The following is a 15,861-nucleotide window of genomic DNA, read 5'->3' on the forward strand; positions in this document are numbered from 1 at the left end:
CAAAGCTGAGCGAGTGGTGGTGGCACGTACATAGGAAACACAAAAAGTTGTACCTATGTCGTGTGTACTGAGAAAGGTTACTAAGATTGTTACCAAGAATGCTGAAAAGGAGGGGAAAAAAAAAACCCAAGAAACATGTTTCACAAAGAAAAACAAGGGAAAATATAGATGACATCTTCTAAACCATATGATCAAGGGATAACTGCTTAGCAGGTTGTTTATTTAGAAACTGATCTTTTTCCAACAAGATAGATTGAGCATTTTTCAGTGTCTGACAAAAAAATACAGACATAAAAAGAAAAGGAAAAAAAGGGAATGTTTATTTCCCAGTATGTTCAAATATTTGGAGGAAAACCAGTGGTAACTGGTTGAATTCACACTTTGAAAGCGCAAGTAAAATGTCCACATTGTATCATTTTTCATCCTCTTCAGGAGAGCCTGATACACAGTAAACTTCAGCAGTGAGCAGGACTGACCACTAAAGAGGAAAATCATGAAGGATGAGAGTTTCAGCCTGCACTATGTTGCCTGCAGCCTGATGGTGGGAGAGGGCATTGAAGGTAATTTTTGAGGGATGTGGAGCTGATTAGAATAGGGCAGATATTTACAAATATGATTTGGAACAAAAATAGTACCTTATAAAAATGCTTTAAAGATATGACTATAACCAAAAAAAAAAAAAAAAAGAAAAAAGAAAAAAGGAAGGAACCAGAAAACAAATAAACAACTCCCCAGATGAAACAGCAACATTTAAATCTGCTCTAAAATAACCTTTGCTTTGGTGTTCATAAACCATTTTCTTCATGGTCAAAAAAAGTCCCAACCCTTAAAATGTTCAGGTTAAAACAAAGTTATTAATCTAAAAAGCAGAGACAGTGAATTAAAGGAGCAGGGAGATAACAATCTGATAATACAGGAGCACAGAAGGCCTAATAATGATATTATTACGCACACTAACCAAACACTGACAAACAAATATTCTGTTAATTATATAATCATGCATATGCTTCCTATGCTTGAGCTACATGATTATGGAAAACAACTCTCTTCTTGAAACTGCATATATGTGCTAAATCTTATAAACTCCCTACAAAATGGATTAATCTAATTCCCCTACACCACTTATGCCTGATAAAGTATTTACTACAGGCTTGAAAGGTTGAGCATGGAAGCCTTGCTTTGACTAAGAAGCACGAGTTACTGAAGGCTGCTATGTCTTGACGTATAGACAACAATCAGATATCTCTTATCAATACCAAACTGCTTGGAATAAATTCAAGATACAGATATCTGATTTTCATTTGACCTATTCCAATTTGCACTTCACTGTGTCAACTTTGATATTAAAATGTTCCACTAGAATAAAGATATTTATAATAAAAACATATATAAAGAACGGAAGATGAATAGATATTGTCATGGATACATATGCAGGCAATCATTTAAACATGCAGCAATGGTAACATCACATTTTTCATAGTTTCTAGTCAACATTCAGCAGACAAATATATGCTTAATAAAGCTTATTAATCCTTAATAAAGTTGCTGCACTGTGTTTATGATATATAAATGTATTTTGCAGCAGGTTGTGTTGAAATGAGACAAATACTTTAAAAGTTGGACTGTGTTTTTTAAGCCCACAGTGAATTAATTCTCGAGCATCAGTCTCAGTAGCTGCAAAACAATACAAATTCTCCAGTGCAGCATGCTGCCTCGGTGCCTTCTAAGGTCTCTATTCCAATCTTTTCTTGTTCAAAATAAATTGGGAAATATGGGCCCAAATCTTGAGGCTTGGCTCTTGTGCAACACAAACAGAAGTGACCTGGCAGCAGAGCAAAACCAGCATGTCTGTGTATTCTCTTTTATCAGATTTCTTTGGGGAGATCAGGCTGATTGGGTTTTATACATATATACTTCTGACAACTCTGCAGCCATTTGGGTAACTCATGAGCCCCAGCTCACTCTGGAGGTAATGCAGAGCTGTGCAGCAGCAGTGGGACTACCAGGAAACTCACTTTTGTGGGGATATGAATATTCCCCACTGCAAGGGGTGATGTGCACATCTAGGGCTAACAGTAATTGGTGGATAGCAAAGCAGTGAAAATACCAATCTGTCTGAAGGTAAACATCTATGGCCAAAAGGTGGATGTATTCCCAGTGGGCTTGTGCCTAATTGCCACCTGGGTTAGATAGAAGTGAGGGTTAAGGGGAAGGATGCGCCCCGCTGTCCTTTCCCACAGCTGTCTATCTGTGCACAGTCGCCACCGTGATGTGGACCCAGCCCCACAGCCCTATAAGTTTTGCACCTCCGATTAAAGTTGTTTTATTTTCTCCTCAGACTGACTTCCCCTCTGTTTTGCCCTGAACAACAATAGCTGTCCAATATTGTTCAAACACTTTAACCAACCTGACTGCGGCAATCTCAATTTACATACGACCCAAGAATCCAATGCGCACCAATGTGAATCACAGCATTCTGTGACATCCCCCACACTGAACTCAAAAGTTACATACCAACCTAGATTTTTTTTTTTTTTGACTGCAACCTGCCCCAGCCTGGATAGGATGCCTGTCAAAAAGCAAAAGTGCTATGAAATGAAATTCATAGCACTGAAAGGCATCACACACAAGCTGTTGTCCCCTCTCACATTTTGCATGAGCAATTTCTGCTCGTTTGTGTTCTCTCACACACGATGTCCTCAAACAGTTACGTAAAATGAATATTTAACTTGCGATAGTCAGCTGTATTGAACTGCACTTAATTGCTTATTAAGTGAAGTAAATTACCCTTACCATATTCGTCAGAGGTGAAAAACCTACATATATGGCTACATGTAGTGCATTCATTAGTTTATGGACCCCAAATCCCTTGGAAAGTATCAGATATCTACACAGTGTCCCATGGTGCAGCATTTTGTAGCTGGATGTCTCAGCTAGCTTGCAGATATGTAAAATCATGTACAAACAGACATCTCCCTATTGATTGCCTCTGTGACGAGGCTCGTTTACTCCCGCAAACATTTTCTGCAGTGTATTTCAATCACGTAATCTTTTTTTGAAAGGAGTTGAATAAGAATATGCAAAATGTGGTTCTGGATAAAACAAGTTACTTTTAGTCAAACTACTGCACCATTTTGCTTAAGTCTCTTTCATAGCTGTATGCCTATTTTGACTAAGATGCTTGTATAATTGAAGCAAATACATACATTTTCTGATGTGGCCCCAGAAGTCATTTTAGTTTGTTCCTTGGTGCCAAATGAGTCACAGAAGGAAAACTATGGAGTAAAACCCAACAAAACTGGTATGATGAACTGAAGGGAGAACATGACCGCTGATGAGAATAGAAAGTCTTTCACCTCTGGTTGCTACAAGAAATCCTAGCTGGTTAAAAGTCTAATAGATGGGTGTCCACTTCCCCATAAATGATCACAGCAATGAATATTAACAGATTAATCACATAAATCTTAATCTGTGGTTGCACAGTCTCTACTTGCTATATGGACAAGTGGGGTTCACTTCCTAAACATCCTGGCATTGCAACTACCACAGACGCTATTATTGAATATAAGGCAATATTTTTTATGAGTGTGGATTTCAGAACTACTTTGAATAGAAAGCTTAAACTTAAAAAAAAAAAGTATTTTGTAGATGTAGTAGACTAGATCCTTGATAAGTCATGCTTGTAATTTCCATGTGGCAGCTACAGTTCTTTTTTGTGCCACAAGAAAGGACAAATGAAAAAAAGCAATAGAACTTTATATAGTAGTATTTATTGCAATTAGGCAGCTGGAAGAAAGGAGGAAAGCTGGCATCTTAGGACCAGCCAAGTTACCTGTGTCTTAAGTATATGTTCAGCAGGTCACTAATTTCAGAGCTTTCTCCCCAGAGGTATAATTTTTAGGCCTATCATATGAAGACGTTTAATGTGGGACATGAGGACATGAAAAAAGAGCGGTTCCTGTTAAAACCCTGATCATCATAGCACTAGATAACTCTTAGGCATGAGACAGGCAAATAATTGTTACCTAAAAGAAGAGTCAGTTGGTAAACAGGTTGTTTTAGGGATGTGTGCAAGTAGAAGCTCTATTAATTTAATAGTGTGTAAACCGTGATCCCCAGACATATAAATCTGTAGTTTCAGTTATTTTTGCTTGTTAAAACAAAGATACACCACATTATCTCCAAGGCGGTTTGTAATGTTGACGGATTCTGCTTCTCTTCCCTTTCCTGGCTCCATCACTCCACCCACTGCATTTTTTCCCTAATTTGATCCAACAATTCTAGGTGAGGATGAATTTCACACAGCCCAAGCAAAGCTGCACATTATGGTAGAAAACAGTCTGAACCACTGTGCTTAGCACTACAGAGGATTATTCCAGCATTATTAGCTAGAGCTTAGATGCTTATGCCATCAAGCTCAAACCACAGTGACTTCTTACATAGGGATACTTTATCAACGGGACAATTATCTTTTCTTTCGCCTGATAATATGAACAAAATCTACTGACAACAATTGAAAACATGGAAGAGTTTAGGTCTAAGAAAATGGTTAGAACTGATTGATGACTTGAACTATACCAAACTTTCATTATGAAACCCAAAACCACATGAAATGTCCTGTTTCCAGTTTCATTGTTAACTCAGAACTCTGCCCAGGTTCTGCTACGCATTTTCTAAGGTTCAAAACCTTTTAAGTAAAACTGTGCCTCTAATTATGGCCAAACGTGGCAGGAGTCAATATTCATTGTACATAAAATACATGCAAAATGTCTGGGTTTGGTGCAAAACAAATTGGAAGTTGGTGGGTTTGGCCGAATTCTCTTTTTCTTCTAGGGCTCCTTCCCATCTCAAACTGAAATGATTCCACAATAACAAAGACAAAGTGAATGAGTCTTTCACAGTTCTTTTCAGCAGCAATTAGCTGCTAATAGTCACAGTTCTTTTAAGAAACAAGGTACCTGTTAATATTCAGGCATAACATAAAAAGGTTTCGAATATGCAGTGTCACTGAGATAAAGGTCACTTTTACACGTGTTGGAGTGCACTTAGTTTAAGTGCAAACAACATAAGGCAAAACCAAGTCACTTCAAAATGCTACTCCAAGTAAAACAACTACATTTATAGATTTCCAGCTAAGTGGCTACAACAGAAGCAAACATAGAGAGAGCAGCAGTTGGGAACCCACTAGAATATAGTATTTTTAGGTTAAAATTAGGTTAATACTTATGACAGTTCATTTATACTCATGCAAACACTGGAAGAAAATGCCTGAATAGGTGTGTAAAAATTACTTTCCTCATTAAATAAAAGAATTTGGATGAAAAGTTTGCATTTTATGTTGAGATAAGAAAAGCCAGGTAAGAAGAAACTGAGGCATGTACATGAAGTTTCACAGCTGAGCTTCAAATGCAATAGAAGAAATAACATTTGAAACTAATTATTTTCACATTGTCCATGTTAATTTCCTTAGGATCTCTTCTATATAATTTGCTTCTGCCAGGTTGTACTACAGGCTCTCCTGTGTTAGATTTTTTTGCTTCACAAACGTTGGTAAGATGCTCAAGAGAAATTCTGAAGTATTCTGCTCACGAAAAAGCTGCGGTGCATTCTCTCAAGTAATTGAGAGAATTCCATCTCTCAAGATGGAAAATAACCCCGCACCACATCTGAAAATGTGCTGCTTCAAAGGTAGGTGGAGGCAGGTGAAGAAATGCTCAAAATTATTGAAGCCATAGAAGAATAATGTCCAAATCAACTTAGCCCTGTTTCTGAAACATGGGACACCTTCAAATATAGGAGTCCCTCAGCACACTGCCATGAACAAACCAGACAAAGACCCTGTCATCTCACATCTAAGCCCGTGCTTAAAGCACTTTTACATATTTTTGTGTGAAAAGAGAAAGAAAACATATTTCCCTCTTTTTTTACTTAATACCAACTGGTTGTTGCTGTGGGCATATCACAAAGGGTTATAATTCTTTTTGCTTAATTTAGGTCTAGTGAAATTTTTTCCATGTCCAAATGAAATATTATGCCCAGTCCATACGGAACTTTTTAATAAAAAGCAGTAAAGCAATCTGCTTCATTGTCAAATGATTGAAAGAAATTTAATTAATGCCTTTGGAGGGAACGCCTATATAAGTATCACAATCACAAGAATGCGCATATATGCATATATGAATACATATGCACAGCCACAGTCTACCCTGTTGCTTTAATATTATAACACTATAGGCCAGGAGCAACTGAAGGCAGAAGAGAACTCATAGAATTTAAAATATCCTGCTGACACAATTTTAAGGTTAAATGACATTGTGTAATTTATTAGAAGATTAAATGCTGGCTTCATCACAGGACAATTTAGCCCTAGAAAAGGGAAGCAGTATAGAATGCTCACAGACAAACAAATTAAAAATAGTAAGCTATAAACAGGGGAAAATGAGTTTATGCCACACCGACAAAACCAAAAAGAAGCAAAAAAACCCAAACCCAAGAAGCAAAAAAACACAAAGATGCATGAAAAGCAGTATGCTATGTTAGATGTTTATCTATACATAAGAGACAGGTGTCACAAAAACAAAACAAAAAAATCATGAAGCTAAAGAGAAACTTTAACTCACCAGTTTCCATCTGTTATATCTGAATTCATGCATAATTGATTATCCATGACTGGTAAGTTCTTTTTTTTCACTAGCCTAACACAGTTTTCTAAACATTATGTGATAAATCACCACCAAAGTAAAGGGTGTTTGAGAAACCGTAAGGGCAGAATAAAAATTTTTTAATGAAAAATAACATGTCAGTTAATAATAGAGCTGACCTATGTTTAAGAGAGAAATTTTAATCATGTGCATATTAAATATTAATAACCTATTCTGTTATTGTTATAATAAGGTTAAGTAAGCTTCTCCATGCTTAAGGAAAGAGAAAAAGTAGGAATATCTAACAGTGAAAAAAAAGCGCTGAGAAGCAGAGACATAAGGAAAATGTGTCAACAATAAACAAGAGGAAATGAGAAAGAAGGAAAAGATGAAGGTGGAAACTAATCTCTATGTGTCATTATGACTGCCAGAGTACTGGCAAAGAAGCAGCATCCTTTTATTTCAATTTTAATCATTTCTGAATTTTAATACCCTGCTCCTTTTGTAATTCTCCTGGCATTCCCTATATGCATCCATCCCAGCCAAAACACCAGTGTAAATTAAATGGCACGCAACCACACCACTGATGTAGTTCTCCCAGTAGAACCAATTGAGTGACCAAAAAGCAGAGAAGGTATGACCACTTTGTGTCCCTGTAGACCATGGGCCAATTAAGTGACTTAATGTTCTTCAATTCCTTTAATTTTGAAAAGAAGGGCAGTGGTTAGGTAACCCAGCAATATAGAGCCATTAAAAAAAAATAAAGCAAGCCAGTAGTAATACAATAATCAGTGACCATCAGGGCCTGGAAAAATGAGTTTGCTCTCACTGGCACTAAGGAGCATCACATGATTATTTAATTACAGCTCTAATTTTTGTCTCGTGGATGGCAACATATCAACAATTAATAGGGCAAATAGAGGAGACTGCATTTTTAAAGAGACAGAACCTATGTGAAATATTGCTTGGAAATGCAATTTATCAGACAGTATACTGCTTCTTAAGGCATATCTGTCATCATGACACACATAAAAAAATGTACTGGTTCAATTTTCTTGTGTGGTGTGTATAAAAGTCTTCTGGAATGCTTACAAAATAGTAACTACACCTATGAGTATCCTAATTATCATTTTAAGTGGCAATGCAGTAGTTAGTTTCTTGTAGGACATGAAGTCCAAATAAAGGAAGTATTGGAATCACAAGCCTCAAATATAAAATGTTATCACAAGATTATTACATCCTTTATCTTATAAAGATTGTAACAAAATTCTTCAGGGATGGCCAAAAAGATTATGGTATTCGGCAAGTCAAATGGAGAAAAAAAGAAAGAAAGTCAAAAAAGTCAAAATACAGTCAATGGGACAAAGATTGATTTTGATTGACTGACTTTACTGTTTTTCTCACAAAACATACTGAAACTAAGGGCTCCGCACCAGTATTGTACCCTTTCTGCACAGCGCTGCTAGGTAAGAAGTGAAAAACAAAACCCGAAAGAGGACATGCATGTGATAAGTTGCAAAGCTCTACTCTAAAAAGCTGGATGCAGTTCCCCTTATGCTTCACCCTGCAGTGACCGCAATTCAAAACATGGGGAACTATGGGAAATTCAGTACATGGAAGCGCAGCACTTCTCACAAGCTTCACAATTACAGGAATTCGCAAATGTATCAAGAGAAAAACTCTAATTTTATGTCCCTGACTTTTTTTTGCAAATGTACTCACTTTTCCACAGTGATGTGTGGACCAGGTTACGGATGCTGTAAATTATCCAGAATATATTTCATGCAATATTCAACATCTGAAGATAGGAAAGCCGAGCTCCAGATTTCCTCTAAACATTAAACTGTACATGTGAAAGCCCCACCAAACTACTCTTAGGTATTTCTTTTTAATCTTATTTCTCAATATACAACTTAAACATGCTTTTTCATTTGGTATTCTAAAATCTATCTCTTGAACAAGCAAAGAAATGCTGAAAAAAAAAAAAAGCTGAACTTCAAGAAGTTTAACTACAGAAGAAATACTATTACAGCAAATGCCCCCTTCCTCCTGAAAATTGTGAAATTAAGTTGTTTTCATTGAAGACATTAACATTCTGGATTGGAGATCTTAATCTGTAATCTTGAAAAGAAAGCTGGCAAGCAAGAGCTTGTATGTAAAAGTATATATCATTCTTTTTATGCACTGGTTACTATACAGATAACATGTCTCACAAAGACTGTAATTAAATGTCTAGTGCCGAAGTAACACTAAAAAGCATACAGTATTATTATATTACAATGAATCCTTAGAAGCTAAAACTGCCATTTTTTTTTTAAGTTTTAAGATGCCTTTAATTATTCTTGAGACTTCTTACGTTTATGAAGGAAGCCCACCTATGATGAAAAGCGTTAATGATTTAAAATCTTTCTAATACAGCTCTCCACAAAAATATTAATTTAGACTTTGATTATAAACATTTTAAAACTCACTCTGCAATTTCTCTCCACTTCGTTTTTTGCCTTTGGTCTTTCTGTGAGTTTGCATGCATGTACTCCCTCTCCCACTCTCTCTCCCCTCCTCTCTTTCTGTCTTTTATTTAGCATGTTACAATCGGGAATACAAGGCATGTATTATATTTAGGATTTTTCTCCTGGTCATTGAAAATGTTTTTAATTAACTGGCTGTTACAAACATATATATTCTAAGTGCAGCTACTGAAAAGCTACCACCTTTGTCGCACCTTTGCATGTGGGTACGAGTTCAGAGCAGAAATTCTTTGCACTTGTGCTGTACAACGTTTTTCACTGTAGGAGTGATTTACAAATATAAAGAATTAATTCATCCTTCAATGTTCTGTGAAACATACATATTACTAATTTCATAGCTGAGCAAATAAACTCGGGGCATATTAAGGCCGCATTTATGCAGAGATTATGTGCTGCATCTTTATTTTTTTCATATAAAGTTGTGAGTGCTGAGCACTTTCAAAGTCGTCATTAATGACTGCAAACACGGCACGGTCAGTTATTTACCCAAGATCACATTTTTGTCAGGCCTGAAATCAGAATCAGGAGTCCAGACACACAAAAAAGATTACAGGTATATGCGATGCGAGTGCATCACCACTTCTAGCGAGCAGCAAGTGGAACAACACACAAATGATTGCTACTGGCCAAATAAATCCTGTCAGAGCAGGATCCTGGGAAGATGAGATGCACTCGAGGTTTAAAGCACCTCCCTTATCTCCTCAGATCATATCATATCATAATGTGCCAAGGGAAAGAGATAGAGCAGGTAGTCACTAGGAATTATGCGAGGCCAACAGAGCCAACACATGGCCCATCCCGATGTCTGCACCCTGGTGTAGCTGGGTGACTGAGGTCCAGCTGCAAGCCAGCAGACTCTTCTGCCTGTCTAACCCACCATTCACAACAGAGAAGCATGAGGTGGCAAGAGCTAATTCTTGTCTGTGGAGATGTCTTTCCATGCTTTACAACTGCTCAGAGACTGAAAGAAGAGCTGGTGAAAGGAAGCCTTCTTACGACCTACTCTAATCCCAGCATACACAAATGCACAGTCTCATGGGAAAATCATAGAATAGTTAGGGTTGGAAAGGACCTTAAGATCATCCAGTTCCAACCCCCCCTGCCATGGGCAGGGACACCTCACACTAAACCATGTCACCCAAGGCTCTGTCCAACCTGGCCTTGAACACCGCCACTGATGGAGCATTCACAGCTTCCCTGGACAACCCATTCCAGTGCCTCACCACCATAACAGGAAAGAATTTCTTCCTTATATCCAATCTAAACTTCCCCTGTTTAAGTTTCAACCCATCAATCTCCAAAGAGATCACTGCATATTGGTATTCTAAATAAATAGCTAAAAGGTGACCTCAGCATACATACTAAGTGCTGGTGTATCCCCCAGTGTGTCTGAACACCTAACACTGATCCCCTATAAGAACTGTAAAAACGGAGGTCTACCAACCTCTTCAGTGATACACCAGTGTGAATCCCGAGGAAAGTCAAGCCCAACAAGTTTAGGAGATATTTACAATTCAGACAGTGCCTGAGGTATGTCACTACATTCTGATACCGCACTCTATTATTACTATGACATTCCTACTACACTGCACCAGATTTATACAGGTTAAGAGTAGATTACAGATGATACAGGGCTTGAGGTCCAGATCATCATCCAACAGATGAACAAGCACAGTACTAGCAAGTCTCTTTAAAATTAATCTCTAAGATTTATACCTACTGAGAGCAACGCAGTGCAGAGACCATCTGAAAGTCGACATTTGCAAAGCAACAAAATGGATATCAATTAAGTAACAAAGTGTTGGAGATAACTGTGGTAAGCTTAGACACCACAGGATGGCAAGTGTTCACAAACACCTACAGTTTTGAAGGGCACATTATAGTATATCATTTCTGAAGTAACAGTTACAAGTTGTGGTTGGGGCTGTTGAGAGTTCAGGGTACCGCTGACATGGGAACTGAAACACAAGCTAGCTTAATGTTAAATATGATAATTTCAGAAGCTGAGACAAAAATGGACCTCTCAGGTAGGGGTTATTAATGGAATCCTCTGATGAAGAATTTAGGGAAGCTTTCTGCAAACTGTGGGTTATTCAGACTGTGGTGATCTTCAGTTCAAATGCCAGCTACTTGGACGCATTAGTCCAAGATTAAAAGTAACATCAACAGGGTTTTCTGACATGGACTTTATAAAGTTGCAAAATTTCAGTAAAACAAGCAATAAGAACTGTAAGTTACTCTTTAACCGTCAAACTGCTTTATTTTTATTTTTTTTTTTAGAATCAGTAGCAACTTTGTGACAACTAAAGTTTAAAAAATGCACTTGATTGCATAGTGACAGATTTGCAGAACATTTTTCATCACACACACATATGTGCTTTCAGTTATTAATAAAATGCTTCTGCCCTTAATCTGCCATTGCCTGAATATACAATTTCAGTGACTTGGATAGACAAATACTGTTAAGGAATTCTGTTTTCCCTGTTTGAGATGCAATTCAAATACACCCAGTAAAACTGAATACTATGTCTTTAAAACTGGCTCCTGCATGCCACAGAAAGGAATACCGAGTCACTTTTCTATTAAGTTCCTCTTGGAGTGGAATGATAACACAACTTTCTTTTTCTCTTCATCCCCCTTTCCTTTTTTTTTCCTCATTAAAAGCAAGGAAGAGCCAGCTGCCCTGGGTAACACCACAGGTAGATATTAAAAAGGAGACAGCCATTATTTAGTGGCAACAGGAATATAAATACATGCACTAACCTATAAACTGGTGTTTACTTCAGGAAAGTAAGTCATATTTTTCCTCTGATTGCTGTGCTGTCAGTTTAATGCAGCGTAAATAAACAGTAGGTGCATGATAGCTTTAAGTAGAAAGTGTTCATTGCACAAGAGGAGCAGATTACTGAAGCCTGATGCTTATAATGGCAAAAGCAGGACTTCCATTTTACCTGAAAATATAGCCTCCCGTGCTAACAGACTTGTGGCTTTTCTATTAAATTAATTTGTCAGAATTCTATGAAAAATATTATGTCCTCAAAGAACTTTACCAAAAACATTCATTTTTGCAGCCCTCAACTTGAACCATTCGAAAAAAACAAAAGCCAATCACTCCTCTGTAATTTCATCATCCCATTGCTCTAAATGAAAGCTTTATATAATCAACCTAATATAACAGAAAATAAAATGATATATAGAATTGCCTATACTTTTGAGTTATTTTGTCCTTATAAATATATTCCCTCACTGAAAGTAAAAAAGTCCCCTTTGGAAAAAGCAATGATTTCTGAGAAGATTGTATATACACTCTACATCTATTAACATAAATTATAAGAAAGTAAAATGCTCCAGATGTGTTTAAACTGTTATAGAAGGAAAGTTTGTGGCTTCACTGGATATATATTAAATATAGCTAGAGAGAGAGCAATGGCAGTTATACAGAAGAAGGCAATAAAATGCTTCAGTAGCATCTATATTAAAATAGCATAGTTCCTAGAAATACAACTAAAACCTTTCAGAAGTCATGATTTCTCCAGTTTTAATTCAGTAATCTACTTTTAATATACATTTATATATAGAAATTGTAAAGTATTTTACTAATAAAAAAATTTCCCCAAATTCAGCTGAAAACCTTAAGAACTTCACATTTATCTGACAATGCTTAGATTAAAAAACAGGTGACAATTAAAAGGTGACAATACTTCCAAAAATTGAGTAGTAAATGCAATTAAAAGATTTGTTGGTGTTTTTTTCCCCAAGATCACCAGACTTTGGCCAATAATCTTCTAAACGGCAGTTTAAACCCTGCTCTATCCCATGAAATGTGGGATGTTAGTGCTTATTCAGGACTTTCCTACTCTGAAAAGGTTTCCGTGCTGAAAGGGCGGACGTGCTTGCGTTCCCGGCAGAGCTGAGTGTGGCAGTGGCGTCCATGGGATGCTGGCAAGCCTGCAAGCTGGGCTGGCGCTGTCTTGCCTTGGGAAGCACAGCAACCAGAGGGCAGGTGCTCCTCGGATGACCTGCTGGGCCTAAGCTGCAAGCTCGGGCTACTGTGGCAGACTCTCTCTGCTTCTGATTCAGGCACAGCACTATGTCCCATTAGCAAGTTACAGATCATCTCTGTATGCTTTATTGTGCCTTCTCAGAAGTGCACAGCAGCAAGTTAGGATTCATGCATGTGTTTGAAATAACAGGAGAGGACTGACTGCGAGAGTCACTTTCCTATTTAAAGTATTAAGAACAAAGAATATAAAAAGGAAATGGACAGTTTTTCAAAGTGTACAGACAAAAAGCATTCCATTTAAATATTTTTTGTTCCAGTAAACTCTTTTGCATACAAAAGACTTATTTATTACATATTTGAACTTGTGGGAAAAAGGGAAGGAATGCACTGATTCCTGAAATAACTCTACAGTCTTTTGGAGACTTTACTCTTCTGTGCTCTTGTTCTAGTCAGAACAGTTTTATTCCAGGGACAGAGGAATTCCTTGGAGTCAGTTGTTTCTTTTCCACTAGCTGTTTGTATTCAAGAGTGGGCATACATAACATACTAGACAGTGTTTTAATTTCTCTTCTATTGCCTTATTATGTGCATGTGCTATCTGTTCAGACACATGCTTATATGGTAACATGTCGCATTTTCTGCCTGTTTTGTTACCTGCTCCACGTTATTACACATTTCTGTGCAAACCATCGCTTCAACTTGAAAAGCAAGGTAATACCAAATGACAACCTCAAATAGAAAATGAATTAGAAAATGAGCGTATGTATAAATGCACTAAAGAGCATATAGGAATACGGGACTGAAAAGAGCAGTCTCAAATCCTACAAACAGTGGTGCCGAGTAATTAAGAGATGATAGAAATTGCAAAGAACATCCTACATTCATGTCTTTACACTCTACGCTTACTGCTTCGAGTTGTTTTTGAATAGTGCGCCTGATTTGACATATTTCTATCTGGTGATTGTGTTAAATGCTTTAAGAGATAGTGAAATATCCAAGCATTCCTTGTGCTAACTACAGCTGAAATTTTACACTTATTGTAACCTTTCCTAACAATGTGAGAAAAACAGAGTAAATATATTAAATTTGTTTCACAACAGATGCTTAGGTTGTTAATATTTAAGATGCCTATTCATGCTATTCCTGTCTGCACATTTGTCAAAAATGTAAGCTTGAATGCTAATGTTTGCCAGCAGACTACAGCAGACAAATATATGAATGCACGGTACCAAAACAATATAAAGTAGAAATCAGGGACTGCTGCTCGCTCCCACCCAAGCAGCATGGACCAGAATGAAAGGGCGCTACCAGATCACGCAGCCCGGCTCCTCTGCATCTGAGTTTGCGAATTATTTTCACAGAAGCGCTGCGCTGACTTGGACCGACGAAAACCAGCGGAGAGCTTTCGTGAGTTCGAACTCATCGCAGCTTAGGAGCCGGTGCAAACTATTTCATCAAACTTGCATTTTAGCGAAGTTTCTCTTGCAGTCAGGGAAGCCTGGAGACAGGCAGAGGGAAACTGTGGACCGGGCAGGTGCCTGTCAGGAGCGCTCCCCGGGGCAGCCAGCGGCGACGGCGACAAAAGGACGGCGGTTTGAACAAAACCTCGGCTGCCGCTTTTGGAGACGGAGCGGAAAAAACAAAACCCCATAAAACCCGGGAGCAAACAGGCGCGCTGCTGGCACCGCTCCCCGCGGTAGCGGCACCGCCGGGTCGCGCCGCGGCCGGGGAGAGGGGGGGACGCGCCACCCGCCACCACAGGAGAGCCCCCGCCGCCGCCCCCCGCGCAACCCCCGCGCCCCGCGGAAGCGCCACCGCACCGCCCCCCTCCCCGCGCCCCCCCCCCCCCCCCCTTCCCCCCGTTCGCCGCTCCGGCCCGCAGCCTCGCCCCGCGCCCCCCGCTGTCAGGGTGCCGCCGCCCCGGGCCCGGCGCTGCCGGGCTGGCCAAACTTTGCCAAACTTTAGTTTTCCCTTCTTTTCCCTCTGCCCGGGTCCACCCGCCTCGCCCACCCGCGCCGGTACCGGGCGAGGTGGCGGCGGCGGGCAAGGGAGCGGAGCGGGGCCGGCGGCCGGCAGCAGCGCGGCGGCAGGTGTGAGCCCGCGCTGGCCGGGAAGCTCCGGCAGCGGCAGCGCCCGGCGGAGCTCTGCGCCTCCGGCCGCCCGGAGGTCAGCACCGCCGGCCTCAGTCAATCACCGCGGCGGGTGGCCCCGGCACGGCCCCCGTGTCCCCCCACCCCGTCCCCGAGGAGCGACGCCGAAGGAGCGGGACCGACTCACTCATGGGAGCGCGGCGGGCGAGGCCGGCGACACCTCCGGCTTCCGAGGCGCCGGCGAAGTTAATTGCACTGAAGTTCAAGTTGTCTTTTCACCCATCAGGAGTGGGCGTTTAAAGGAAGGAGAGCGAGGAGGAAGAGGGGGAGGGGGAAGGGGGAGAGTCGCTCTCGCTCGCTCTCGCACACACACACACACACACACACGCGCACATACACATATACACGCGCGCGCGCGCGCACACACACGCATGCACGCGCGCACACACACACACACACTCACACACACACGCACACACACGCACACGCACACACACCCGCCCGCTCGGCTCCGCTCCCGAGCTGCCTCAGCAAGGAGGAGCGCGGACGGAAAACACCCGGGCAGCAAGGTACCGGCGTTGGGGCAGCCCTGCCTCTGT

General features: G+C 40.0%; 1 protein-coding gene and 1 long non-coding RNA gene across 5 annotated transcripts in view; one reads left to right on the forward strand and one right to left on the reverse strand.

The window, feature by feature from the left end:
- Positions 1–15,636, reverse strand: part of SATB1 (SATB homeobox 1) — a 92,474-nt gene extending 76,838 nt beyond the window's left edge. The window contains exon 1 of the mRNA XM_062602068.1: positions 15,450–15,636. The gene's annotated coding sequence lies outside the window, so the exon portion shown is untranslated. The remainder of the gene's footprint in view (positions 1–15,449) is intronic.
- The window catches only part of LOC134155167 (uncharacterized), a 41,680-nt gene continuing 41,419 nt past the window's right edge, over positions 15,601–15,861 (forward strand). Inside the window, exon 1 of one of the 4 annotated variants that reach the window (XR_009961454.1) lies at positions 15,601–15,831. This is a non-coding gene — a long non-coding RNA (uncharacterized LOC134155167). The remainder of the gene's footprint in view (positions 15,832–15,861) is intronic. The other 3 variants (XR_009961456.1, XR_009961455.1, XR_009961457.1) reach the window with 3 other exon arrangements.

This window comes from Pezoporus occidentalis, unplaced genomic scaffold (genome assembly GCF_034315485.1).
Source record: "Pezoporus occidentalis ecotype Australia unplaced genomic scaffold, CSIRO_AGI_Poc_V1 ctg75, whole genome shotgun sequence".
Taxonomy (NCBI): Eukaryota; Metazoa; Chordata; class Aves; order Psittaciformes; family Psittacidae; genus Pezoporus; species Pezoporus occidentalis.